The 25,261-nt window shown below is 54.6% G+C and overlaps 1 pseudogene; it reads left to right on the plus strand.

Moving 5' to 3' along the window:
* Window positions 1–25,261, plus strand: part of LOC115125860 (prospero homeobox protein 1-like) — a 108,201-nt pseudogene that overhangs the window by 71,027 nt on the left and 11,913 nt on the right.

Raw genomic sequence — 25,261 nt, forward strand, 5'->3', positions numbered from 1 at the left:
TTGCGAAGTATTCACCCTCCTTGGCATTGTTCCTGTATTGTTAATGTACAGGGCCTTGCAGAGTATTCACCCTCCTTGTGGCATTGTTCCTGTTGTGTTAATGTACAGGGCCTTGCGAAGTATTCACCCTCCTTGGTATTGTTCCTATTGTGTTGATGTACAGGGCCTTGCGAAGTATTCATCCTCCTTGGCATTGTTCCTGTTGTGTTGATGTACAGGGCCTTGCGAAGTATTCACCCTCCTTGGCATTGTTCCTGTAGTGTTAATGTACAGGGCCTTGCGAAGTATTCACCCTCCTTGGCATTGTTCCTGTAGTGTTGATGTACAGGGCCTTGCGAAGTATTCACCCTCCTTGGCATTGTTCCTATTTTGTTGATGTACAGGGCCTTGCGAAGTATTCACCCTCCTTGGCATTGTTCCTATTTTGTTGCCTTTCAACCTGGAAATAAAATAGATTTTTCAGGGGTTTGTTTCAAATCAAATCAAATCAAATGTATTTATATAGCCCTTCGTACATCAGCTGATATCTCAAAGTGCTGTACAGAAACCCAGCCTAAAACCCCAAACAGCAAGCAATGCAGATGTAGAAGCACGGTTTAATTTGATTTATACAACATGCCTGCCACTTTGAAGATGCAACATATTTTTTCTTGTGAAACAAACTAGAAATAAGAAAAAAAAACGGAAAACTTGAGCGCGCATAACTATTCATCCTCCAAAATCAACACGTTGTAGAGCCACCTTTTGCAGCAATTATAGCTGCAAGTCTCTTGGGAAATGTCTCTATAGCTTGGCACATCTAGCCACCTGGGATTTTTGCCCATTCAAGGCAAAACTGCTCCTGCTCCTTCAAGTTGGATGGGTTCCTGCTGGTGTACAGCAATATTTAAGTCATAGCACCTATTCTTAATTGGATTGAGGTCTGGGTTTTGACTAGGCCATTCCAAGACATTTAAATGTTTCCCCTTAAACCAGAGTGTTGCTTTAGCAGTATGCTTAGTGTTATTGTGCTGCTGGAAGATGAACCTCCGTCCCAGTCTCAAATCTCTGGAAGACTGAAACAGGTTTCCCTCAAGAATTTCCCTGTATTTAGCGCCATCCAACATTCCTTCAATTCTGACCAGTTTCACAGTCCCTGCCGATGACAATCAAACCCACATCATGATGCTGTCACCACCATGCTTCACTGTGGGGAGGGTGTTCTCGGGGTGATGAGAGGTGTTGGGTTTAATTGCAAGACATAGTGTCTTCTTTGATGGCGAAAAAGCTCAATTTTAGTCTCATCTGACCAGAGTACCTTCTTCCATATGGTTAGGGAGTCTCCCACATGCCTTTTGGCAAACACCAAATGTGTTTGCTTATTTTTTTCTTTAAGCAATGACTTTTTTCTGGCCACTCTTCCGTAAAGCACAGCTCTGTGGAGTGTACGGTTTAAAGTGGTCCTATGGACAGATACTCCAATCTCTGCTGTGGAGCTTTGCAGCTCCTTCAGGGTTATCTGTGGTCGCTTTGTTGCCTCTCTGATTAATACCCTCCTTGCCTGGTCCGTGAGTTTTGGTGGGTGGCCCTCTCTTGGCAGTTTTGTTGTGGTGCCATTTTCTTTCCATTTTTGATCATGTGACACTTAGATTGCACACAGGTGGACTTTATTTAATTAATTATGTGACTTCTGAAGGTAATTCGTTGCACCATATCTTATTTAGGGGTTTCATAGTAAAGGGGGTGAATACATATGCACGCACCACGTAATTTTTTTAAATAAAGTTATTTTTTTCATTCATGTAGCCAGTCTCCATGTGTAGTTGTTGGTTTATCTTCCTGTAACTTTGTAGCCAGTACAGTCTCCATGTGTAGCTGTTGGTTTATCTTCCTGTAACTTTGTAGCCAGTACAGTCTCCATGTGTAGTTGTTGGGTTATCTTCCTGTAACTTTGAAGCCAGTACAGTCTCCATGTGTAGCTGTTGGTTTATCTTCCTGTAACTTTGTAGCCAGTACAGTCTCCATGTGTAGTTGTTGGGTTATCTTCCTGTAACTTTGTAGCCAGTACAGTCTCCATGTGTAGTTGTTGGTTTATCTTCCTGTAACTTTGTAGCCAGTACAGTCTCCATGTGTAGTTGTTGGTTTATCTTCCTGTAACTTTGTAGCCAGTACAGTCTCCATGTGTAGCTGCATATTGCATCATGATTACATTATCTTTTCCAACTGTTCTGTTCTCTGGTTTTAATGTCTATTCTAGAATGCCCTTCTAACCAATCAGAAATGAATATTTAAAAATGCTGTGGTATAAACATGTTTTACACAGACAGTGTAGTTTAATATTACTGAAGAAAATGTATATTTATACTCTGACAGACCAAGAACGAGGAAAGGAATCATAATAATTAATAATGATCAATATTACTCTTTCTCTCCCTCTCTCCCTCCCTCTCTCTGTCTTTCTCTCCCTCTCTCTGTCTTTCTCTCCCTCTCTCTGTCTCTCTCTTTCTCTCCCTCTCTGTCTTTCTCTGTCTTTCTCTCCCTCTCTCTCTCGCTCTCTCTGTCTCTCTCTCCCTCCCTCTCTCTCCCCCTCTCTCCCTCCCTCTCTCTGTCTCTCTCTCTTTCTCTCTCTCTGTCTTTCTCTCCCTCTCTCTCTCCCTCTCTCTGTCTTTCTCTCTCTCTCTCTCTCTCTCTCTCTCTCTCTCTCTCTCTCTCTCTCTCTCTCTCTCTCTGTCTTTCTCTGTCTCTCTCTGTCTTTCTCTCCCTCTCTGTCTTTCTCTCCCTCTCTCTCTCTCCTCTCTCTGTCTCTCTCCCTCCCTCCTCTCTCCCCCTCTCTCCTCTCTCTCCCTCTCTGTCTTTCTCTCTCCCTCTCTCTGTCTCTCTCTCTCTGTCTTTCTCTCCCTCTCTGTCTTTCTCTCCCCTCTCTCTCTCTTCTCTCTCTCTCTCTCTCTCTCTCTCTCTCTCTCTCTCTCTCTCCCCTCTCTGCCTTTCTCTCCCTCTCTCTGTCTCTCTCTGTGTCTCTCTCCCTCTCTCTCTCTCCCTCTCTCTGTCTTCTCTCCCTCTCTCTGTCTCTCTCTCCCTCTCTCTGTCTCTCTCTCCCTCTCTCTCTCCCTCTCTCTCCCTCTCTCTGTCTCTCTCTGTCTCTCTCTCCCTCTCTCCCTCCCTCCCTCTCTCTCTCTCTCCTCTCTCCCTCCCTCCTCCCTCTGTCTTTCTCTCCCTCTCTCTGTCTCTCTCTCCCTCTCTCTCTGTCTCTCTCTGTCTCTCTCTGTCTCTCTCTCCCTCTCTCCCTCTCTCTGTCTTTCTCTCCCTCCCTCTCTCTGTCTCTCTCTCCCTCTCTCTGTCTCTCTCTCCCTCTCTCTGTCTCTCTCTGTCTCTCTCTCTGTCTCTCTCTCTGTCTCTCTCTCCCTCTCTCTGTCTCTCTCTGTCTCTCTCTCTCGCTCTCTTCCCCTCCAGTTTAACCGCTGCATCACGTCTCAGCTCATCAAGTGGTTCAGTAACTTCAGAGAGTTCTATTACATCCAGATGGAGAAGTTTGCCCGGCAGGCCATCAACGAAGGAGTGACCACCAACGAGGACCTGTCTGTGGGCAGGGAGTCTGAGCTCTACCGAGCCCTCAACATGCACTACAACAAGGCCAACGACTTTGAGGTATGACAGCTGTAGGGTTAAGGGGTGGTTGGTGGTGGGAGGACGAGGTCGATGCTTGGTTGCCTGGGTGTCCTTGTCAAAGCAATATCTTGCATTCACATTTGAATCTCTCCTTCCTTCCTCTCTCTTTCTCTCTATCTCTCTCTCTCTTCTATTTCTGACTCTCTCTGGGACCCTATGCTATTCAACACAGTCACATCCGAATCATTTAGAAACCCATTACACAGCATTTAACCTAATACACACACACACAGTCTATAAGAAGGTAGTTTGGGGGCGAACCCACAGAAGACTCAAACATATTTCAAGTGGACCAAGAAAAGGGTGTTTTGCATAATGAGTCAGGTAGCAGAGTCAGGTACCATCTCTCTGTCCTCTCTTCACCTCTCTGTCCTCTCTTCATCTCTCTGTCCTCTCTTCATCTCTCTGTCCTCTCTTCATCTCTCTGTCCTCTCTTCACCTCTCTGTCCTCTCTTCATCTCTCTTCATCTCTCTGTCCTCTCTTCATCTCTCTGTCCTCTCCATCTCTCTGTCCTCTCTTCATCTCTCTGTCCTCTCTCTGTCCTCTCTTCATCTCTCTGTCCTCTCTTCATCTCTCTGTCCTCTCCATCTCTCTGTCCTCTCTTCATCTCTCTGTCCTCTCTCTGTCCTCTCTTCATCTCTCTGTCCTCTCTTCACCTCTCTGTCCTCTCTTCATCTCTCTGTCCTCTCTTCATCTCTCTGTCCTCTCTTCATCTCTCTGTCCTCTCTTCACCTCTCTGTCCTCTCTTCATCTCTCTTCATCTCTCTGTCCTCTCTTCATCTCTCTGTCCTCTCTCTGTCCTCTCTTCATCTCTCTGTCCTCTCTTCATCTCTCTGTCCTCTCCATCTCTCTGTCCTCTCCATCTCTCTGTCCTCTCTTCATCTCTCTGTCCTCTCTTCATCTCTCTGTCCTCTCTTCATCTCTCTGTCCTCTCTGTCCTCTCTTCATCTCTCTGTCCTCTCTTCATCTCTCTGTCCTCTCTGTCCTCTCTTCATCTCTCTGTCCTCTCTTCATCTCTCTGTCCTTCCTCATTCTTCTGCTGTTAAACTCAGACCCATGAAACTGGAACCACAGCCTATTCAGCAAGTCCCCCCCCCCCCCACACACACACATCCATTCTCCTCCTTTTGCCAAATTTAGCATCATCAAAGTTCCACCTTGGACTGTCCCCCACCTCACCCCCTCTACCTCCTTCCTCCCGTCTCCTCCCCCTCTCCCCTTCTCTGTTTGAATCTGTCCTCTGTTCCACCGGCTCTCCTTCTTTTGATGGTTATCTACTCTGTCAATGTTCATTCGTTCCCCTCTCCTCCTATCCACCCGTTCCCATCTTCTCCTCTCCTCCACTCGTTCCCCTCTCCTCCTCCTATCCACCCGTTCCCCCTTCTCCTCCACTCGTTCCCCTCTCCTCCTCCTATCCACCCGTTCCCCCTTCTCCTCCACTCGTTCCCCTCTCCTCCTCCTATCCACCCGTTCCCCCTTCTCCTCTCCTCCACTCGTTCCCCTCTCCTCCTCCTATCCACCCGTTCCCCCTTCTCCTCCACTCGTTCCCCTCTCCTCCTCCTATCCACCCATTCCCATCTTCTCCTCTCCTCCACTCATTCCCATCTTCTCCTCTCCTCTCCTCCACCCGTTCCCCTCTTCTCCTCTCCTCTCCTCCACTCGTTCCCCTCTCCTCCTCCTATCTACTCGTTCCCCTCTCCTCCTATCTACCCGTTCCCCTCTCCTCCTATCTACCTGTTCCCCTCTCCTCCTCTTATCCACCCGTTCCCCTCTCCTCCTCCTATCTAGCCGTTCCCCTCTCCTCCTCCTATCTACTCGTTCCCCTCTCCTCCTATCTACCCGTTCCCCTCTCCTCCTCCTATCTACCCGTTCCCCTCTCCTCCTCCTATCTACTCGTTCCCCTCTCCTCCTATCTACCCGTTCCCCTCTCCTCCTCTTATCCACCCGTTCCCCTCTCCTCCTCCTATCTACCCGTTCCCCTCTCCTCCTCCTATCTAGCCGTTCCCCTCTCCTCCTCCTATCTACCCGTTCCCCTCTCCTCCTCCTATCTACCCGTTCCCCTCTCCTCCTATCTACCTGTTCCCCTCTCCTCCTCTTATCCACCCGTTCCCCTCTCCTCCTCCTATCTACCCGTTCCCCTCTCCTCCTCCTATCCACCTGTTCCCCCATCTCCTCTCCTCCACCCGTTCCCCCTTCTCCTCTCCTCCACCCATTCCCCCTTCTCCTCTCCTCCACTCGTTCCCCTCTCCTCCTCCTATCCACCTGTTCCCCTCTCCTCCTATCTACCCGTTCCCCTCCTCCTCTCCTCCTCTTATCCACCTGTTCCCCATCCTCTCTCTCCTCCACCCGTTTCCCCTTCTCCTCTCCTCCATCTCGTTCCCCTCTTTCCCTCTCCTCCTCCTATCTAGCCGTTCCCCTCTCCTCCTCCTATCTTCTCGTTCCCCTCTCCTCCTATCTACCCGTTCCCCTCTCCTCCTATCTACCTGTTCCCCTCTCCTCCTCTTATCCACCCGTTCCCCTCTCCTCCTCTTATCCATCCCTATCCTCTCCCCTCTCCTCCTATCTACCCGTTCCCCTCTCCTCCTCTCTCCTCCTATCTACCTGTTCCCCTCTCCTCCTCCTATCTACCCGTTCCCCTCTCCTCCTCCTATCTACCCGTTCCTCTCTCCTCCTCCTATCTACCTGTTCCCCTCTCCTCCTCCTATCTACCCGTTCCTCTCTCCCTCCTCCTATCTACCCGTTCCTCTCTCCTCCTCCTATCTACCCGTTCCTCTCTCCTCCTCCTATCTACCCGTTCCTCTCTCCTCCTCCAATCTACCCGTTTCCTTCTCCTCCTCCTATCTACCCGTTCCTCTCTCCTCCTCCTATCTACCCGTTCCCCTCTCCTCCTCCTATCTACCCGTTCCCCTCTCCTCCTCCTATCTACCCGTTCCTCTCTCCTCCGCCTATCTACCTGTTCCCCTCTCCTCCTCTTATCCACCCGTTCCCCTCTCCTCCTCTTATCCACCCGTTCCCCTCTCCTCCTCCTATCTACCCGTTCCTCTCTCCTCCTCCTATCTACCTGTTCCCCTCTCCTCCTCCTATCTACCCGTTCCCCTCTCCTCCTCCTATCTACCCGTTCCTCTCTCCTCATCCTATCTACCCGTTCCCCTCTCCTCCTCCTATCTACCCGTTCCCCTCTCCTCCTCCTATCTACCCGTTCCTCTCTCCTCCTCTTATCCACCTGTTCCCCCATCTCCTCTCCTCCACCCGTTCCCCCTTCTCCTCTCCTCCACTCGTTCCCCTCTCCTCCTCCTATCTAGCCGTTCCCCTCTCCTCCTCCTATCTACTCGTTCCCCTCTCCTCCTATCTACCCGTTCCCCTCTCCTCCTATCTACCTGTTCCCCTCTCCTCCTCTTATCCACCCGTTCCCCTCTCCTCCTCTTATCCACCCGTTCCCCTCTCCTCCTCCTATCTACCCGTTCCTCTCTCCTCCTCCTATCTACCCGTTCCCCTCTCCTCCTCCTATCTACCCGTTCCTCTCTCCTCCTCCTATCTACCTGTTCCCCTCTCCTCCTCCTATCTACCCGTTCCCCTCTCCTCCTCCTATCTACCCGTTCCTCTCTCCTCCTCCTATCTACCCGTTCCTCTCTCCTCCTCCTATCTACCCGTTCCTCTCTCCTCCTCCAATCTACCCGTTCCCTTCTCCTATCTACCCGTTCCTCTCTCCTCCTCCTATCTACCCGTTCCCCTCTCCTCATCCTATCTACCCGTTCCCCTCTCCTCCTCCTATCTACCCGTTCCTCTCTCCTCCGCCTATCTACCCGTTCCTCTAACCTCCTCCTATCTACCTGTTCCCCTCTCCTCCTCCTATCTACCCGTTCCCCTCTCCTCCTCCTATCTACCCGTTCCCTTCTCCTCTCCTCCTCCTATCTACCTGTTCCCCTCTCCTCGTCCTATCTACCCGTTCCCCTCTCCTCCTCCTATCTACCTGTTCCCCTCTCCTCCTCCTATCTACCTGTTCCCCTCTCCTCCTCCTATCTACCTGTTCCCCTCTCCTCCTCCTATCTACCTGTTCCCTCTCCTCGTCCTATCTACCTGTTCCCTCTCCTCCTCCTATCTACCTGTTCCCTCTCCTCCTCCTATCTACCTGTTCCCCTCTCCTCCTCCTATCTACCTGTTCCCCTCTCCTCGTCCTATCTACCCGTTCCCCTCTCCTCCTCCTATCTACCCGTTCCTCTAACCTCCTCCTATCTACCTGTTCCCCTCTCCTCCTCCTATCTACCCGTTCCCCTCTCCTCCTCCTATCTACCCGTTCCCTTCTCCTCTCCTCCTCCTATCTACCTGTTCCCCTCTCCTCGTCCTATCTACCCGTTCCTCCTCCTCCTCCTATCTACCCTCCTCCTCCTTCTCCTCTCCTCCTCCTATCTACCCGTTCCCCTCTCCTCTCCTCTCCTCTCCTCCACCCGTTCCCCCTTCTCCTCTCCTCCACCCCTTCCTCTCTCCTCCTCCTATCTACCCGTTCCCTTCTCCTCTCCTCCTCCTATCTACCTGTTCCCCTCCTCTCCTCCACCCGTTCCCCTTCTACCCTCTCCTCCACCCGTTCCCCTTCTCCTCTCCTCCATCTTCCCTTCCCCTCTCCTCCTCCTATCCACCCGTTCCCCCTTCTCCTCTCCTCCACCGTTCCCCTTCTCCTCCTCCTCCACCCCTTCCCCTCTCCTCCTCCTATCTACCCTGTTTCCCCTTCTCCTCTCCTCCACTCGTTCCCTTCTCCTCTTATCTACCTGTTCTCCTCTCCTCCTCCTATCCACTCGTTCCCTCTCTTCCTCCTATCCACCTGTTCCCCTTCTCCTCTCCTCCACCCGTTCCCCTTCTCCTCTCCTCCACCCGTTCCCCCTTCTCCTCTCCTCCTCCCCTTCTTCTCTCCTCCTCCTATCCACCCGTTCCCCCTTCTCCTCTCCTCCACCTGTTCCCCCCTCCTCTCCTCTCCTCCACCCTTCCCCCCTCCTCCTATCTACCCGTTCCCTCTCCTCTCCTCCACCTGTTTCCCCTCTCCTCCTATCTACCTGTTCTCCTCTCCTCTCCTCCACCCGTTCCCCTTCCCTCTCCTCCACCTGTTCCCCTTCTCCTCTCCTCCACCCGGTCCCCCTTCTCCTCCTATCCACCCGTTCCCCCTTCCCTCTCCTCCACCCGTTCCCCCTTCTCCTCTCCTCCACTCGTTCCCCTCTCCTCCTCCTATCTACCTGTTCCCCCTCCTCCTCCTATCTACCTGTTCCCCTCTCCTCCTCCTATCCACTCGTTCCCCTCTCTTCCTCCTATCCACCCGTTCCCCCTTCTCCTCTCCTCCACCCGTTCCTTCCCTTCTCCTCCCCTCCACCCCTCCACCCCCCCCTCTCCTCCTCCTATCCACCCGTTCCTCTCTCCTCCTCCTATCCACCCGTTCCCCCTCTCCCTCCTCCTATCTACCCGTTCCTCTCCTCTCTTCTCTCCTCCTATCCACCCGTTCCTCTCTCCTCCTCCTATCCACCCGTTTCCTCTCCTCTCCTCCACCCGTTTCCTTCTCCTCTTATCCACCCGTTCCTCTCTCCTCCTCCTATCCACCCGTTCCTCTCCTCTCCTCCACCCGTTCCCCTCTCTCCTCCTCTTATCCACCCGTTCCTCTCTCCTCCTCCTATCCACCCGTTCCTCTCCTCTCCTCCACCCGTTCCCCTCTCGTCCTCCTATCTACCCGTTCTCCCTCTCTCCTCCAATCCACCCGTTCCTCTCCTCTCCTCTCTTCTCCTCCAATCCACCCGTTCCTCTCCTCTCCTCTCTTCTCCTCCTATCCACCCTCCTCTCCTCTCCTCTCCTCTCCTCTCCTCTCCTCTCCTCTCTCCTCTCCTCCAATCCACCCGTTCTCTCTCCTCGTTCCCCTCTCTTCTCCTCCAATCCACCCGTTCCATCTCTCTCTCCACCCTCTCTTCTCCTCCAATCCACCCGTTCCTCTCCTCTCTTCTCCTCCTATCCACCCGTACCTCTCCTCTCCTCCAATCCACCCGTTCCTCTCCTCTCCTCTCTTCTCCTCCAATCCACGCTGTCTCCCTCTCATCTCCTCTCCTCCTATCCACCCGTACCTCTCATCTCCTCTCCTCCAATCCACCCATTCCCTCTCCTCTCCTCCTCTCCTCTCTTCTCCTCCTATCCACCCGTACCTCTCCTCTCCTCTCCTCCTATCCACCCGTACCTCTCCTCTCCTCTCCTCCAATCCACCCGTTTCTCCTCTCCTCTCCAATCCACCCGTACCTCTCCTCTCCTCTCTTCTCCTCCTATCCACCCGCATACCTCTCCCTCTCCTCTCTCTCCTCCTCCTATCCACCCGTACCTCTCCTCTCCTCTCCTCTCCAATCCACCCGTTCCTCTCTCCCTCTCCAATCCACCCGTACCTCTCCTCTCCTCCAATCCACCCGTACCTCTCCTCTCCTCTCCTCCAATCCACCCGTACCTCTCCTCTCCCTCTCTTCTCCTCCAATCCACCCGTATTCCTCTCCTCTCCTCTCTTCTCCTCCTATCCACCCGTACCTCTCCCTCTCCTCTCTTCTCCTCCTATCCACCCGTACTCTCTCTCTCTCTCTTCTCCTCCTATCCACCCCGTACCTCTCCTCTCTCTCTTCTCCTCCTATCCACCCGTACCTCTTCTCCTCCTATCCACCCGTATTTCTCCTCTCCTCTCCTCTCTCTCTCCAATCCACCCGTTCCTCTCCTCTCTCCAATCCACCCGTACCTCTCCTCTCTCTCTCCAATCCACCCGTTCCTCTCCTCTCCTCTCCAATCCACCCGTACCTCTCCTCTCCTCTCCTCTCCAATCCACCCGTTCATCTTCTCTCCTCTCCTCTCCAATCCACCCGTACCTCTCTCCTCTCCTCTCCAATCCACCCGTTCCTCTCCTCTCTTCTCCTCCTATCCACCCGTTTCTCCTCCTCTCTCTCCTCCAATCCACCCGTTCCTCTCCTCTCCTCTCTTCTCCTCCAATCCACGCTGTTCCTCTCCTCTCTTCTCCTCCTATCCACCCGTACCTCTCATCTCCTCTCCTCCAATCCACCCGTACCTCTCCTCTCCTCTCCTCCAATCCACCCGTACCTCTCTCTCTCCTCTCCTCCAATCCACCCGTACCTCTCCTCTCCTCTCTTCTCCTCCAATCCACCCGTCTCCTCTCCTCTCCTCCTCCTCTCTTCTCTCCTATCCACCCGTCCTCTCTCCTCTCCTCTCCAATCCACCCGTTCCTCTCCTCTCCAATCCACCGTACCTCTCTCTCCAATCCACCCGTTCCTCTCCTCTCTCCTCCAATCCACCCGTACCTCTCCTCTCCTCTCCTCCAATCCACCCGTTCATCTCCTCTCTCTCTCTCAATCGTTCCTCTCCTCCTATCCACCCGTACCCTCTCCTCTCCTCCAATCCACCTCGTTCCTCTCCTCCTCTCTTCTCCTCCAATCCACCCGTTCCTCTCCTCTCTTCTCCTCCTATCCACCCGTACCTCTCATCTCCTCTCCTCCAATCCACCCGTACCTCTCCTCTCCTCTCCTCCAATCAACCCGTACCTCTCCTCTCTCCTCTCCTCCAATCCACCCGTACCTCTCCTCTCCCTCTTCTCCTCCAATCCACCCGTACCTCTCCTCTCCTCTCTTCTCTCTCCTATCCACCCGTACCTCTCCCTCTCTCTCTTCTCCTATCCACCCGTACTCTCTCCTCTCCAATCCATCCACCGTACCTCTCCTCTCCTCTCCTCTCTTCTCCTCCAATCCACCCGTACCTCTCCTCTCCTCTCCACTCTCTCTCCTCCCTATCCACCCGTACCTCTCCTCTCCTCTCTTCTCCTCCTATCCACCCGTACCTCTCCTCTCCTCTCCTCTCCAATACACCCGTTCCTCTCCTCTCCTCTCCAATCCACCCGTACCTCTCTCCTCTCCTCCAATCCACCCGTACCTCCTCTCCTCTCCTCCAATCCACCCGCATTCCTCTCCTCTCCTCTCTTCTCCTCCAATCCACCCGTACCTCTCCTCTCCTCTCCTCTCTTCTCCTCCTATCCACCCGTACCTCTCCTCTCCTCTCTTCTCCTCCTATCCACCCGTACCTCTCCTCTCCTCTCCTCTCTTCTCCTCCTATCCACCCGTACCTCTCTTCTCCTCCTATCCACCCGTACCTCTCCTCTCCTCTCCTCTCCAATCCACCCGTTCCTCTCCTCTCCTCTCCAATCCACCCGTTCCTCTCCTCTCCAATCCACCCGTTCCTCTCCTCTCCTCTCCAATCCACCGTTCCTCCTCTCCTCTCCTCTCCTCTCCAATCCACCCGTTCATCTCCTCTCCTCTCCAATCCACCCGTACCTCTCCTCTCCTCTCCAATCCACCCGTTCCTCTCCTCTCCTCTCCAATCCACCCGTACCTCTCCTCTCCTCTCTTCTCCTCCAATCCACCCGTACCTCTCCTCTCCTCTCTTCTCCTCCTATCCACCCGTACCTCTCCTCTCATCTCCTCTCCTCCAATCCACCCGTACCTCTCCTCTCCTCTCCTCTCTTCTCCTCCTATCCACCCGTACCTCTCCTCTCCTCTCCTCCTATCCACCCGTACCTCTCCTCTCCTCTCCTCTCCAATCCACCCGTACCTCTCCTCTCCTCTCCAATCCACCCGTACCTCTCCTCTCCTCTCTTCTCCTCCTATCCACCCGTACCTCTCCTCTCCTCTCTTCTCCTCCTATCCACCCGTACCTCTCCTCTCCAATCCACCCGTTCCTCTCCTCTCCTCTCCAATCCACCCGTACCTCTCCTCTCCTCCAATCCACCCGTACCTCTCCTCTCCTCTCCTCCAATCCACCCGTACCTCTCCTCTCCTCTCTTCTCCTCCAATCCACCCGTACCTCTCCTCTCCTCTCTTCTCCTCCTATCCACCCGTACCTCTCCTCTCCTCTCTTCTCCTCCTATCCACCCGTACCTCTCCTCTCCTCTCTTCTCCTCCTATCCACCCGTACCTCTCCTCTCCTCTCTTCTCCTCCTATCCACCCGTACCTCTCTTCTCCTCCTATCCACCCGTACCTCTCCTCTCCTCTCCTCTCCTCTCCAATCCACCCGTTCCTCTCCTCTCCAATCCACCCGTACCTCTCCTCTCCAATCCACCCGTTCCTCTCCTCTCCTCTCCAATCCACCCGTACCTCTCCACCCTCTCCTCTCCTCTCCAATCCACCCGTTCATCTTCTCTCCTCTCCAATCCACCCGTACCTCTCCTCTCCTCTCCTCTCCAATCCACCCGTTCCTCTCTCCTCTCTCTCCAATCCACCCGTTCCTCTCCTCTCCTCTCCAATCCACCCGTACCTCTCCTCTCTCTCTCTCTCCTCTCCAATCCACCCGTTCATCTCCTCTCCTCTCCTCCAATCCACCCGTTCCTCTCCTCTCCTCTCTTCTCCTCCAATCCACCCGTTCATCTCCTCTCCTCTCTTCTCCTCCAATCCACCCGTTCCTCTCCTCTCTTCTCCTCCTATCCACCCGTACCTCTCCTCTCCTCCAATCCACCCGTTCCTCTCCTCTCCTCTCTTCTCCTCCAATCCACGCGTTCCTCTCCTCTCTTCTCCTCCTATCCACCCGTACCTCTCATCTCCTCTCCTCCAATCCACCCGTACCTCTCCTCTCCTCTCCTCCAATCCACCCGTACCTCTCCTCTCCTCTCCTCCAATCCACCCGTACCTCTCCTCTCCTCTCTTCTCCTCCAATCCACCCGTACCTCTCCTCTCCTCTCACCTCTCCTCTCTTCTCCTCCTATCCACCCGTTACCTCTCCTCTCTTCTCCTCCTATCCACCCGTACCTCTCCTCTCCTCTCCAATCCACCCGTACCTCTCCTCTCCTCTCTTCTCCTCCAATCCACCCGTACCTCTCCTCTCCTCTCCACTCTTCTCCTCCTATCCACCCGTACCTCTCCTCTCCTCTCTTCTCCTCCTATCCACCCGTACCTCTCTCTCTCCCGTTCCTCTCCTCTCCAATACACCCGTTCCTCTCCTCTCCTCTCCAATCCACCCGTACCTCTCTCTCCTCTCCTCCAATCCACCCGTACCTCTCTCTCCTCTCCTCTCTTCTCCTCCTATCCACCCGTACCTCTCCTCTCCTCTCTTCTCCTCCTATCCACCATTACCTCTCCTCTCTTCTCCTCTCTTCTCCTCCTATCCACCCGTGTACCTCTCTTCTCCTCCTATCCACCCGTACCTCTCCTCTCCTCTCCTCTCCAATCCACCCGTTCCTCTCCTCTCCAATCCACCCGTTCCTCTCCTCTCCAATCCACCCGTTCCTCTCCTCTCCTCTCCAATCCACCCGTACCTCTCCTCTCCTCTCCTCTCCTCTCCAATCCACCCGTTCATCTCCTCTCCTCTCCAATCCACCCGTACCTCTCCTCTCCTCTCCAATCCACCCGTTCCTCTCCTCTCCTCTCCAATCCACCCGTTCCTCTCCTCTCCTCTCCAATCCACCCGTACCTCTCCTCTCCTCTCCTCTCCACCCTCTCCTCTCCTCTCCAATCCACCCGTTCATCTCCTCTCCTCTCCAATCCACCCGTACCTCTCCTCTCCTCTCTTCTCCTCCTATCCACCCGTACCTCTCCTCTCCTCTCCTCTCTTCTCCTCCTATCCACCCGTACCTCTCCTCTCCTCTCCTCTCTTCTCCTCCTATCCACCCGTACCTCTCTTCTCCTCCTATCCACCCGTACCTCTCCTCTCCTCTCCTTTCCTCTCCAATCCACCCGTTCCTCTCCTCTCCTCTCCAATCCACCCGTACCTCTCCTCTCCTCTCCAATCCACCCGTTCCTCTCCTCTCCTCCAATCCACCCGTACCTCTCCTCTCCTCCAATCCACCCGTACCTCTCCTCTCCTCTCTTCTCCTCCAATCCACCCGTACCTCTCCTCTCTTCCACCCGTTCCCCCTTCTCCTCCCCTCCACTCGTTCCCCTCTCCTCCTCCTATCCACCCGTTCCTCTCTCCTCCTCCTATCCACCCGTTCCCCTCTCCTCCTCCTATCTACCCGTTCCTCTCCTCTCTTCTCTTCTCCTCCTATCCACCCGTTCCTCTCTCCTCCTCCTATCCACCCGTTCCCCTCTCCTCCTCCTATCTACCCGTTCCTCTCCTCTCTTCTCTTCTCCTCCTATCCACCCGTTCCTCTCTCCTCCTCCTATCCACCCGTACCTCTCCTCTCCTCCAATCCACCCGTACCTCTCCTCTCCTCTCCTCCAATCCACCCGTACCTCTCCTCTCCTCTCTTCTCCTCCAATCCACCCGTACCTCTCCTCTCCTCCACCCGTTCCCCCTTCTCCTCCCCTCCACTCGTTCCCCTCTCCTCCTCCTATCCACCCGTTCCTCTCTCCTCCTCCTATCCACCCGTTCCCCTCTCCTCCTCCTATCTACCCGTTCCTCTCTCCTCCTCCTATCCACCCGTTCCCCTCTCCTATCTACCCGTTCCTCTCCTCTCTTCTCTTCTCCTCCTATCCACCCGTTCCTCTCTCCTCCTCCTATCCACCCGTTCCTCTCCTCTCCTCCACCCGTTCCCCTCTCTTCTCCTCCTATACACCCGTTCCTCTCCTCTCCTCCACCCATTCCCCTCTCCTCCTCCTATCCACCCGTTCCTCTCTTCTCCTCCACCCGTTCCCCTCTCTTCTCCTCCTATCCACCCGTTCCTCTCTCCTCCTCCTATCTACCCGTTCCTCTCCTCTCCTCTCCTCCAATCCACCCATTCCTCTCCTCTCCTCTCCTCCAATCCCCTCGTTCCTCTCCTCTCCTCTCCTCCAATCCACCCGTTCCTCTCCTCTCCTCTCTTCTCCTCCAATCCACCCGTTCATCTCCTCTCCTCTCTTCTCCTCCAATCCACCCGTTCCTCTCCTCTCCTCTCTTCTCCTCCTATCCACCCTCTCCTCTCCTCTCCTTTCCTCTCCTCTCCTCTCCTCCAATCCACCCGTTCCTCTCCTCTCTTCTCCTCCAATCCACCTGTTCATCTCCTCTCCTCTCTTCTCCTCCAATCCACCCGTTCCTCTCCTCTCTTCTCCTCCTATCCACCCGTACCTCTCCTCTCCTCCAATCCACCCGTTCCTCTCTTCTCCTCTCTTCTCCTCCAATCCACCCGTTCCTCTCCTCTCCTCTCCTCTCCTCTCTTCTCCTCCTATCCACCCGTACCTCTCATCTCCTCTCCTCCAATCCACCCGTACCTCTCCTCTCCTCTCCTCTCCTCCAATCCACCCGTACCTCTCCTCTCCTCTCCTCTCTTCTCCTCCAATCCACCCATACCTCTCCTCTCCTCTCTTCTCCTCCTATCCACCCGTACCTCTCTTCTCCTCCTATCCACCCGTACCTCTCCTCTCCTCTCCAATCCACCCGTTCCTCTCCTCTCCTCTCCAATCCACCCGTACCTCTCCTCTCCTCTCTTCTCCTCCAATCCACCCGTACCTCTCCTCTCCTCTCCTCTCCTCCTATCCACCCGTACCTCTCCTCTCCTCTCCAATCCACCCGTTCCTCTCCTCTCCTCTCCAATCCACCCGTACCTCTCTCCTCTCCTCCAATCCACCCGTACCTCTCCTCTCCTCTCTTCTCCTCCAATCCACCCGTACCTCCTCTCCTCTCCTCTCCTCTCTTCTCCTCCTATCCACCCGTACCTCTCCTCTCCTCTCCTCCTATCCACCCGTACCTCTCCTCTCCTCTCCAATCCACCCGTTCATCTCTCTCTCTCTCTCCAATCCACCGTACCTCTCCTCTCCTCTCCAATCCACCCGTTCCTCTCCTCTCCTCTCCAATCCACCGTTCGCTCCTCTCCTCTCCAATCCACCCGTACCTCTCCCTCTCCTCTCCAATCCACCCGTTCATCTCCTCTCCTCTCCAATCCACCCGTACCTCTCCTCTCCTCTCTTCTCCTCCTATCCACCCGTACCTCTCCTCTCCTCTCTTCTCCTCCTATCCACCCGTACCTCCTCTCCTCTCCCTCTCTTCTCCTCCTATCCACCCGTACCTCTCTTCTCCTCCTATCCACCCTCCTCTCCTCTCCTCTCCAATCCACCCGTTCCTCTCCTCTCCTCTCCAATCCACCCGTACCCTCTCCTCTCCTCTCCTCTCCAATCCACCCGTTCCTCTCCTCTCCTCTCCAATCCACCCGTACCTCTCCTCTCCTCTCCTCTCCAATCCACCCGTTCCTCTCCTCTCCTCCAATCCACCCGTACCTCTCCTCTCCTCTCCTCCAATCCACCCGTACCTCTCCTCTCCTCTCTTCTCCTCCAATCCACCCGTACCTCTCCTCTCTTCCACCCGTTCCCCCTTCTCCTCCCCTCCACTCGTTCCCCTCTCCTCCTCCTATCCACCCGTTCCTCTCTCCTCCTCCTATCCACCCGTTCCCCTCTCCTCCTCCTATCTACCCGTTCCTCTCCTCTCTTCTCTTCTCCTCCTATCCACCCGTTCCTCTCTCCTCCTCCTATCCACCCGTTCCCCTCTCCTCCTCCTATCTACCCGTTCCTCTCCTCTCTTCTCTTCTCCTCCTATCCACCCGTTCCTCTCTCCTCCTCCTATCCACCCGCCCTCTCTCTCCTCCAATCCACCCGTACCTCTCCTCCTCTCCTCCAATCCACCCGTACCTCTCCTCTCCTCTCTCTTCTCCTCCAATCCACCCGTACCTCTCCTCTCCTCCTCCACCCGTTCCCCCCTTCTCCTCCCCCTCCACTCGTTTCCCCTCTCCTCCTATCCACCGTTCCTCTCTCCTCCTCCTATCCACCCGTTCCCCTCTCCTCCTCCTATCTACCCGTTCCTCTCTCCTCCTCCTATCCACCCGTTCCCCTCTCCTCCTCCTATCTACCCGTTCCTCTCCTCTCTTCTCTTCTCCTCCTATCCACCCGTTCCTCTCTCCTCCTCCTATCCACCTGTTCCTCTCCTCTCCTCCACCCGTTCCCCTCTCGTCCTCCTATCTACCCGTTCCTCTCCTCTCCTCTCCTCCAATCCACCCATTCCTCTCCTCTCCTCTCCTCCAATCCCCTCGTTCCTCTCCTCTCCTCTCCTCTCCTCCAATCCACCCGTTCCTCTCCTCTCCTCTCTTCTCCTCCAATCCACCCGTTCATCTCCTCTCCTCTCTTCTCCTCCAATCCACCCGTTCCTCTCCTCTCCTCTCTTCTCCTCCTATCCACCCTCTCCTCCCTTTCCTCTCCTCTCCTCTCCTCCAATCCACCGTTCCTCTCCTCTCTTCTCCTCCAATCCACCTGTTCATCTCCTCTCCTCTCTTCTCCTCCAATCCACCCGTTCCTCTCCTCTCTTCTCCTCCTATCCACCCGTTCCCTCTCCTCTCCTCTAATCCACCGTTCCTCTCCTCTCTCCTCTCTTCTCCTCCAATCCACCCGTTCCTCTCCTCTCCTCTCCTCTCTTCTCCTCCTATCCACCCGACCTCTCATCTCCTCTCCTCCAATCCACCCGTACCTCTCCTCTCTCTCCTCCAATCCACCCGTACCTCTCCTCTCCTCTCCTCTCCTCCAATCCACCCATACCTCTCCTCTCCTCTCTTCTCCTCCTATCCACCCGTACCTCTCTTCTCCTCCTATCCTACCTCTCCCTCTCCTCTCCAATCCACCCGTTCCTCTCCTCTCCTCTCCAATCCACCCGACCTCCTCTCTCTCCTCTCTTCTCCTCCAATCCACCCGTACCTCTCCTCTCCTCTCTTCTCCTCCTATCCACCCGTACCTCTCCTCTCCTCTCTTCTCCTCCTATCCACCCGTACCTCTCCTCTCTCTCCAATCCACCCGTTCCTCTCCTCCTCTCCAATCCACCCGTACCTCTCCTCTCCTCCAATCCACCCGTACCTCTCCTCTCTTCTCCTCCAATCCACCCGTACCTCTCCTCTCCTCTCCTCTCTTCTCCTCCTATCCACCCGTACCTCTCCTCTCCTCTCCTCCTATCCACCCGTACCTCTCCTCTCCTCTCCAATCCACCCGTTCATCTCCTCTCCTCTCCTCTCCAATCCACCCGTTCATCTCCTCTCCTCTCCAATCCACCCGTACCTCTCCTCTCCTCTCCAATCCACCCGTTCCTCTCCTCTCCTCTCCAATCCACCCGTTCCTCTCCTCTCCAATCCACCCGTTCCTCTCCTCTCCTCTCCAATCCACCCGTTCCTCTCCTCTCCTCTCCAATCCACCCGTACCTCTCCTCTCCTCTCCTCTCCTCTCCTCTCCAATCCACCCGTTCATCTCCTCTCCTCTCCAATCCACCCGTACCTCTCCTCTCCTCTCTTCTCCTCCTATCCACCCGTACCTCTCCTCTCCTCTCCTCTCTTCTCCTCCTATCCACCCGTACCTCTCCTCTCCTCTCCTCTCTTCTCCTCCTATCCACCCGTTCTCTCTTCTCCTCCTATCCACCCGTACCTCTCCTCTCCTCTCCAATCCACCCGTTCCTCTCCTCTCCAATCCACCCGCACCTCTCCTCTCCTCTCCAATCCACCCGTTCCTCTCCTCTCCTCCAATCCACCCGTTCCTCTCTCCTCTCCTCTCCTCCAATCCACCCGTACCTCTCTCCTCTCTCCTCTCCTCTCTTCTCCTCCAATCCACCCGTACCTCTCCTCTCTTCCACCCGTTCCCCTTCTCCTCCCCTCCCTCGTTCCCTCTCTCCTCCTATCCACCCGTTCTCTCTCCTCCTCCTATCCACCCGTTCCCCTCTCCTCCTCCTATCTACCCGTTCCTCTCCTCTCTTCTCTTCTCCTCCTATCCACCCGTTCCTCTCTCCTCCTCCTATCCACCCGTTCCCCTCTCCTCCTCCTATCTACCCGTTCCTCTCCTCTCTTCTCTTCTCCTCCTATCCACCCGTTCCTCTCTCCTCCTCCTATCCACCCGTACCTCTCCTCTCCTCCAATCCACCCCGTCTCCTCTCCTCTCCTCCAATCCACCCGTACCTCTCTCTCCCTCTCTTCTCCTCCAATCCACCCGTACCTCTCCTCTCCTCCACCCGTTCCCCTTCTCCCTCCCCTCCACCGCTCCCTCTCCTCCTCCTATCCACCCGTTCTCTCTCCTCCTCCTATCCACCCGTTCCCCCTCCTCCTCCTATCTACCCGTTCCTCTCTCCTCCTCCTATCCACCCGTTCCCCTCTCCTCCTCCTATCTACCCGTTCCTCTCCTCTCTTCTCTTCTCCTCCTATCCACCCGTTCCTCTCTCCTCCTCCTATCCACCCGTTCCTCTCCTCTCCTCCACCCGTTCCCCTCTCTTCTCCTCCTATACACCCGTTCCTCTCCTCTCCTCCACCCGTTCCCCTCTCCTCCTCCTATCCACCCGTTCCTCTCTTCTCCTCCACCCGTTCCCCTCTCTTCTCCTCCTATCCACCCGTTCCTCTCTCCTCCTCCTATCCACCTGTTCCTCTCCTCTCCTCCACCCGTTCCCCTCTCGTCCTCCTATCTACCCGTTCCTCTCCTCTCCTCTCCAATCCACCCGTACCTCTCCTCTCCTCCAATCCACCCGTACCTCTCCTCTCCTCTCTTCTCCTCCAATCCACCCGTACCTCTCCTCTCCTCTCCTCTCTTCTCCTCCTATCCACCCGTACCTCTCCTCTCCTCTCCTCCTATCCACCCGTACCTCTCCTCTCCTCTCCTCTCCAATCCACCCGTTCATCTCCTCTCCTCTCCAATCCACCCGTACCTCTCATCTCCTCTCCTCCAATCCACCCGTACCTCTCCTCTCCTCTCCTCTCCTCCAATCCACCCGTACCTCTCCTCTCCTCTCCTCTCTTCTCCTCCAATCCACCCATACCTCTCCTCTCTCCTCTCTTCTCCTCCTATCCACCCGTACCTCTCTTCTCCTCCTATCCACCCGCACCTCTCCTCTCCTCTCCAATCCACCCGTTCCTCTCCTCTCCTCTCCTCTCCAATCCACCCGTACCTCTCCTCTCCTCTCTTCTCCTCCAATCCACCCGTACCTCTCCTCTCCTCTCTTCTCCTCCTATCCACCCGTACCTCTCCTCTCCTCTCTTCTCCTCCTATCCACCCGTACCTCTCCTCTCCTCTCCAATCCACCCGTTCCTCTCCTCTCCTCTCCAATCCACCCGTACCTCTCCTCTCCTCCAATCCACCCGTACCTCTCCTCTCCTCTCTTCTCCTCCAATCCACCCGTACCTCTCCTCTCCTCTCCTCTCTTCTCCTCCTATCCACCCGTACCTCTCCTCCTATCCACCCGTACCTCTCCTCTCCTCTCCAATCCACCCGTTCATCTCCTCTCCTCTCCTCTCCAATCCACCCGTTCATCTCCTCTCCTCTCCAATCCACCCGTACCTCTCCTCTCCTCTCCAATCCACCCGTTCCTCTCCTCTCCTCTCCAATCCACCCGTTCCTCTCCTCTCCAATCCACCCGTACCTCTCCTCTCCTCTCCTCTCCAATCCACCCGTTCATCTCCTCTCCTCTCCAATCCACCCGTACCTCTCCTCTCCTCTCTTCTCCTCCTATCCACCCGTACCTCTCCTCTCCTCTCTTCTCCTCCTATCCACCCGTACCTCTCCTCTCCTCTCCTCTCTTCTCCTCCTATCCACCCGTACCTCTCTTCTCCTCCTATCCACCCGTACCTCTCCTCTCCTCTCCAATCCACCCGTTCCTCTCCTCTCCTCTCCAATCCACCCGTACCTCTCCTCTCCTCTCCAATCCACCCGTTCCTCTCCTCTCCTCCAATCCACCCGTACCTCTCCTCTCCTCTCCTCCAATCCACCCGTACCTCCCCTCTCCTCTCTTCTCCTCCAATCCACCCGATCCTCTCCTCTCTCTTCCACCCGTTCCCCTTCTCCTCCCCTCCACTCTCCCCTCTCCTCCTCCTATCCACCCGTTCCTCTCTCCTCCTCCTATCCACCCGTTCCCCTCTCCTCCTCCTATCTACCCGTTCCTCTCCTCTCTTCTCTTCTCCTCCTATCCACCCGTTCCTCTCTCCTCCTCCTATCCACCCGTTCCCCTCTCCTCCTCCTATCTACCCGTTCCTCTCCTCTCTTCTCTTCTCCTCCTATCCACCCGTTCCTCTCTCCTCCTCCTATCCACCCGTACCTCTCCTCTCCTCCAATCCACCCGTACCTCTCCTCTCCTCCAATCCACCCGTACCTCTCCTCTCCTCTCTTCTCCTCCAATCCACCCAGCCTCTCCTCTCCTCCACCCGTTCCCCCTCTCTCCCCTCCACTCGTTCCCCTCTCCTCCTCCTATCCACCGTTCCTCTCTCCTCCTCCTATCCACCCGTTCCCCTCTCCTCCTCCTATCTACCCGTTCCTCTCTCCTCCTCCTATCCACCCGTTCCCCTCTCCTCCTCCTATCTACCCGTTCCTCTCCTCTTCTCTTCTCCTATCCACCCGTTCCTCTCTCCTCCTCCTATCCACCCGTTCCTCTCCTCTCCTCCACCCCGTTCCCCTCTCTTCTCCTCCTATACACCCGTTTCCTCTCTCTCCTCCACCCGTTCCCCTCTCCTCCTCCTATCCACCCGTTCCTCTCTTCTCCTCCACCCGTTCCCTCTCTTCTCCTCCTATCTACCCGTTCCTCTCCTCTCCTCCAATCCACCCATTCCTCTCCTCTCCTCTCCTCCAATCCCCTCGTTCCTCTCCTCTCCTCTCCTCCAATCCACCCGTTCCTCTCCTCTCCTCTCTTCTCCTCCAGTCCACCCGTTCATCTCCTCTCCTCTCTTCTCCTCCAATCCACCCGTTCCTCTCCTCTCCTCTCTTCTCCTCCTATCCACCCTCTCCTCTCCTTTCCTCTCCTCTCCTCTCCTCCAATCCACCCGTTCCTCTCCTCTCTTCTCCTCCAATCCACCTGTTCATCTCCTCTCCTCTCTTCTCCTCCAATCCACCCGTTCCTCTCCTCTCTTCTCCTCCTATCCACCCGTACCTCTCCTCTCCTCCAATCCACCCGTTCCTCTCCTCTCCTCTCTTCTCCTCCAATCCACCCGTTCCTCTCCTCTCCTCTCCTCTCTTCTCCTCCTATCCACCCGTACCTCTCATCTCCTCTCCTCCAATCCACCCGTACCTCTCCTCTCCTCTCCTCCAATCCACCCGTACCTCTCCTCTCCTCTCCTCTCCTCCAATCCACCCATACCTCTCCTCCTCCTCTCCTCTCCTCTCTTCTCCTCCTATCCACCCGTACCTCTCTTCTCCTCCTATCCACCCGTACCTCTCCTCTCCTCTCCAATCCACCCGTTCCTCTCCTCTCCTCTCCAATCCACCCGTACCTCTCCTCTCCTCTCTTCTCCTCCAATCCACCCGTACCTCTCCTCTCCTCTCTTCTCCTCCTATCCACCCGTACCTCTCCTCTCCTCTCTTCTCCTCCTATCCACCCGTACCTCTCCTCTCCTCTCCAATCCACCCGTTCCTCTCCTCTCCTCTCCAATCCACCCGTACCTCTCCTCTCCTCCAATCCACCCGTACCTCTCCTCTCCTCTCTTCTCCTCCAATCCACCCGTACCTCTCCTCTCCTCTCCTCTCTTCTCCTCCTATCCACCCGTACCTCTCCTCTCCTCCTATCCACCCGTACCTCTCCTCTCCTCTCCTCTCCAATCCACCCGTACCTCTCCTCTCCTCTCCAATCCACCCGTACCTCTCCTCTCCTCTCTTCTCCTCCTATCCACCCTCTCCTCTCCTCTCCACCCACGGAGAATACTTTGTTGTCGTTTGTCTTTTCCTTCAGTCCCTTTTTCTTTCTCATTCACTCTTTACGTTATAAACTTTTTAATGACTTCAACGTGTGTGTGTGTGTGTGTGTGTGTGTGTGTGTGTGTGTGTGTGTGTGTGTGTGTGTGTGTGTGTGTGTGTGTGTGTGTGTGTGTGTGTGACAAGCAGTGGTAATTAAAGGAACTTCATTAATTACCTTCTCTTTCTCTTTCCGCTCCTCCCTCTCTAGCCTCCCCTTTTAGGTTGTTGAACCTTTCTTCCAGCTCTTTCCTTGCATTCCTCCCTCTCTTCCTCCCAAATATGAATATCTTTGTTCCCTAATAGCTGGCCTATCCACTCAGAAAATAAATGAATAGAAATGGAGAGAGAGAGAGGGAGAGGTAGAGAGAGACAGTGAGAGAGAGAGCGAGAGACAGAGAGAGAGCGAGAGACAGAGAAAGAGCGAGAGACAGAGAGAGAGCGAGAGACAGAGAGAGAGAGAGAAAGACAGAGAGAGAGAGACAGAGAGAGAGAGAAAGAGAGAGAGACAGAGAGACAGAGAGAGAGGGAGAGACAGAGAGAAAGAGAGAGAAAGACAGAGAGAGAGAGACCGAGAGAGACACAGAGAGAGAGAGAAAGAGAGAGAGAGACAGAGAGAGAGGGAGAGACAGAGAGAAAGACACAGAGAGAGGGAGGGAGACAGAGAGAGAGAGGAGAGTCACCTCTCAGTCACCTGAGAGGTGTATAATAGAGCTGTCATACTCATTGAAAGCCAATTTTTCTGCACTATACTTGCTTGTTTTGTCACATAAACTGAAATTAGGCGAACGATTCTAATTTTAGCCAACAGGAAATGGAGGAGCGATGTCTTCCTGCTGTAGTGCTGCTTGTAGTCTGTATCTCAGAAGAACAGAATATGAGTTGGCCTACTGTATGTTATCTGGCTATAAGCCATGCCATAGGCTGTCGGGAGTGTGTATTTGAAGTGGGTATATTTATGCGTAAAAGTGATCATTTGAAACAAGTACTATATGCTAGAATTAGATTTATTTGGCAACTTTAGTTGGGAATGACACAAAGTTTAGAATACACATACACTACACGACCAAAAGTATGTGGACACATGCTCATCAAACATCTCATTTCAAAATTATGGACCTCGCTTTGTGCACGGGGGGCATTGTCATGCTGAAACAGGAAAGGGCATTGCCCAAACATTTGCCACAAAGTTGGAAGCACAGAATCATCTAGAATGTTATTGTATACCGTAGCATTAAGATTCTCCTTCACTGGAACTAAGAGGCCCGAACCATAATGCCTCCTCCACCAAACTTTACAGTTGGCACTGTGCATTGGGGCAGGTAGCGTTCCCCTGGCATCCACCAAACCCAGATTCATCCGTCGGACTGCCAGATGGTGAAGTGTGGTTCATCACTCCAGAGAACGTGTTTCCACTGCTCCAGAGTCCAATGGCGGCGAGCTTTACACCACTCCAGCCCGATGCTTGGCATTGCGCATGGTGATCTTAGGCTTGTGTGCGGCTGCTCTGCCATGGAAACCCATTTCATGAAGCTCCTGATGAACAGTTATTGTGCTGACGTTGCTTCCAGAGGCAGTTTGGAACTCGGTAGTGAGTGTTACAAGCGAGGACAGACGTTTTTTCACGCTATAATCTTCAGCACTCGCTGGTCCCTTTCTGTGCGCTTCTGTGGCCTACCACTTCGCGGCTGAGCCGTTGTTGCTCCTAGATGTTTCCACTTCACAATAACAGCACTTACACTCGACGGGGCAGCTCTAGCAGAGCAGAAATATGACGAACTGACTTGTTGGAAAGGTGGCATCCCATTACGATGACCACGTTGAAAGTCACTGAGCTCTTCAGTAAGGGCCATTCTTCTGCCAGTGTTTGTCTAGGGAGATTGCATGGTTGTGTGCTCGATTTTACACACCTGTCAGCAACGGGTGTTGCTGAAATATCTGAATCCACTAATTGGAAGGGGTGTCCACATACTATTGTATATACTGTATAGA

This window comes from Oncorhynchus nerka, linkage group LG12, assembly GCF_034236695.1.
Source record: "Oncorhynchus nerka isolate Pitt River linkage group LG12, Oner_Uvic_2.0, whole genome shotgun sequence".
NCBI lineage: Eukaryota > Metazoa > Chordata > Actinopteri > Salmoniformes > Salmonidae > Oncorhynchus > Oncorhynchus nerka.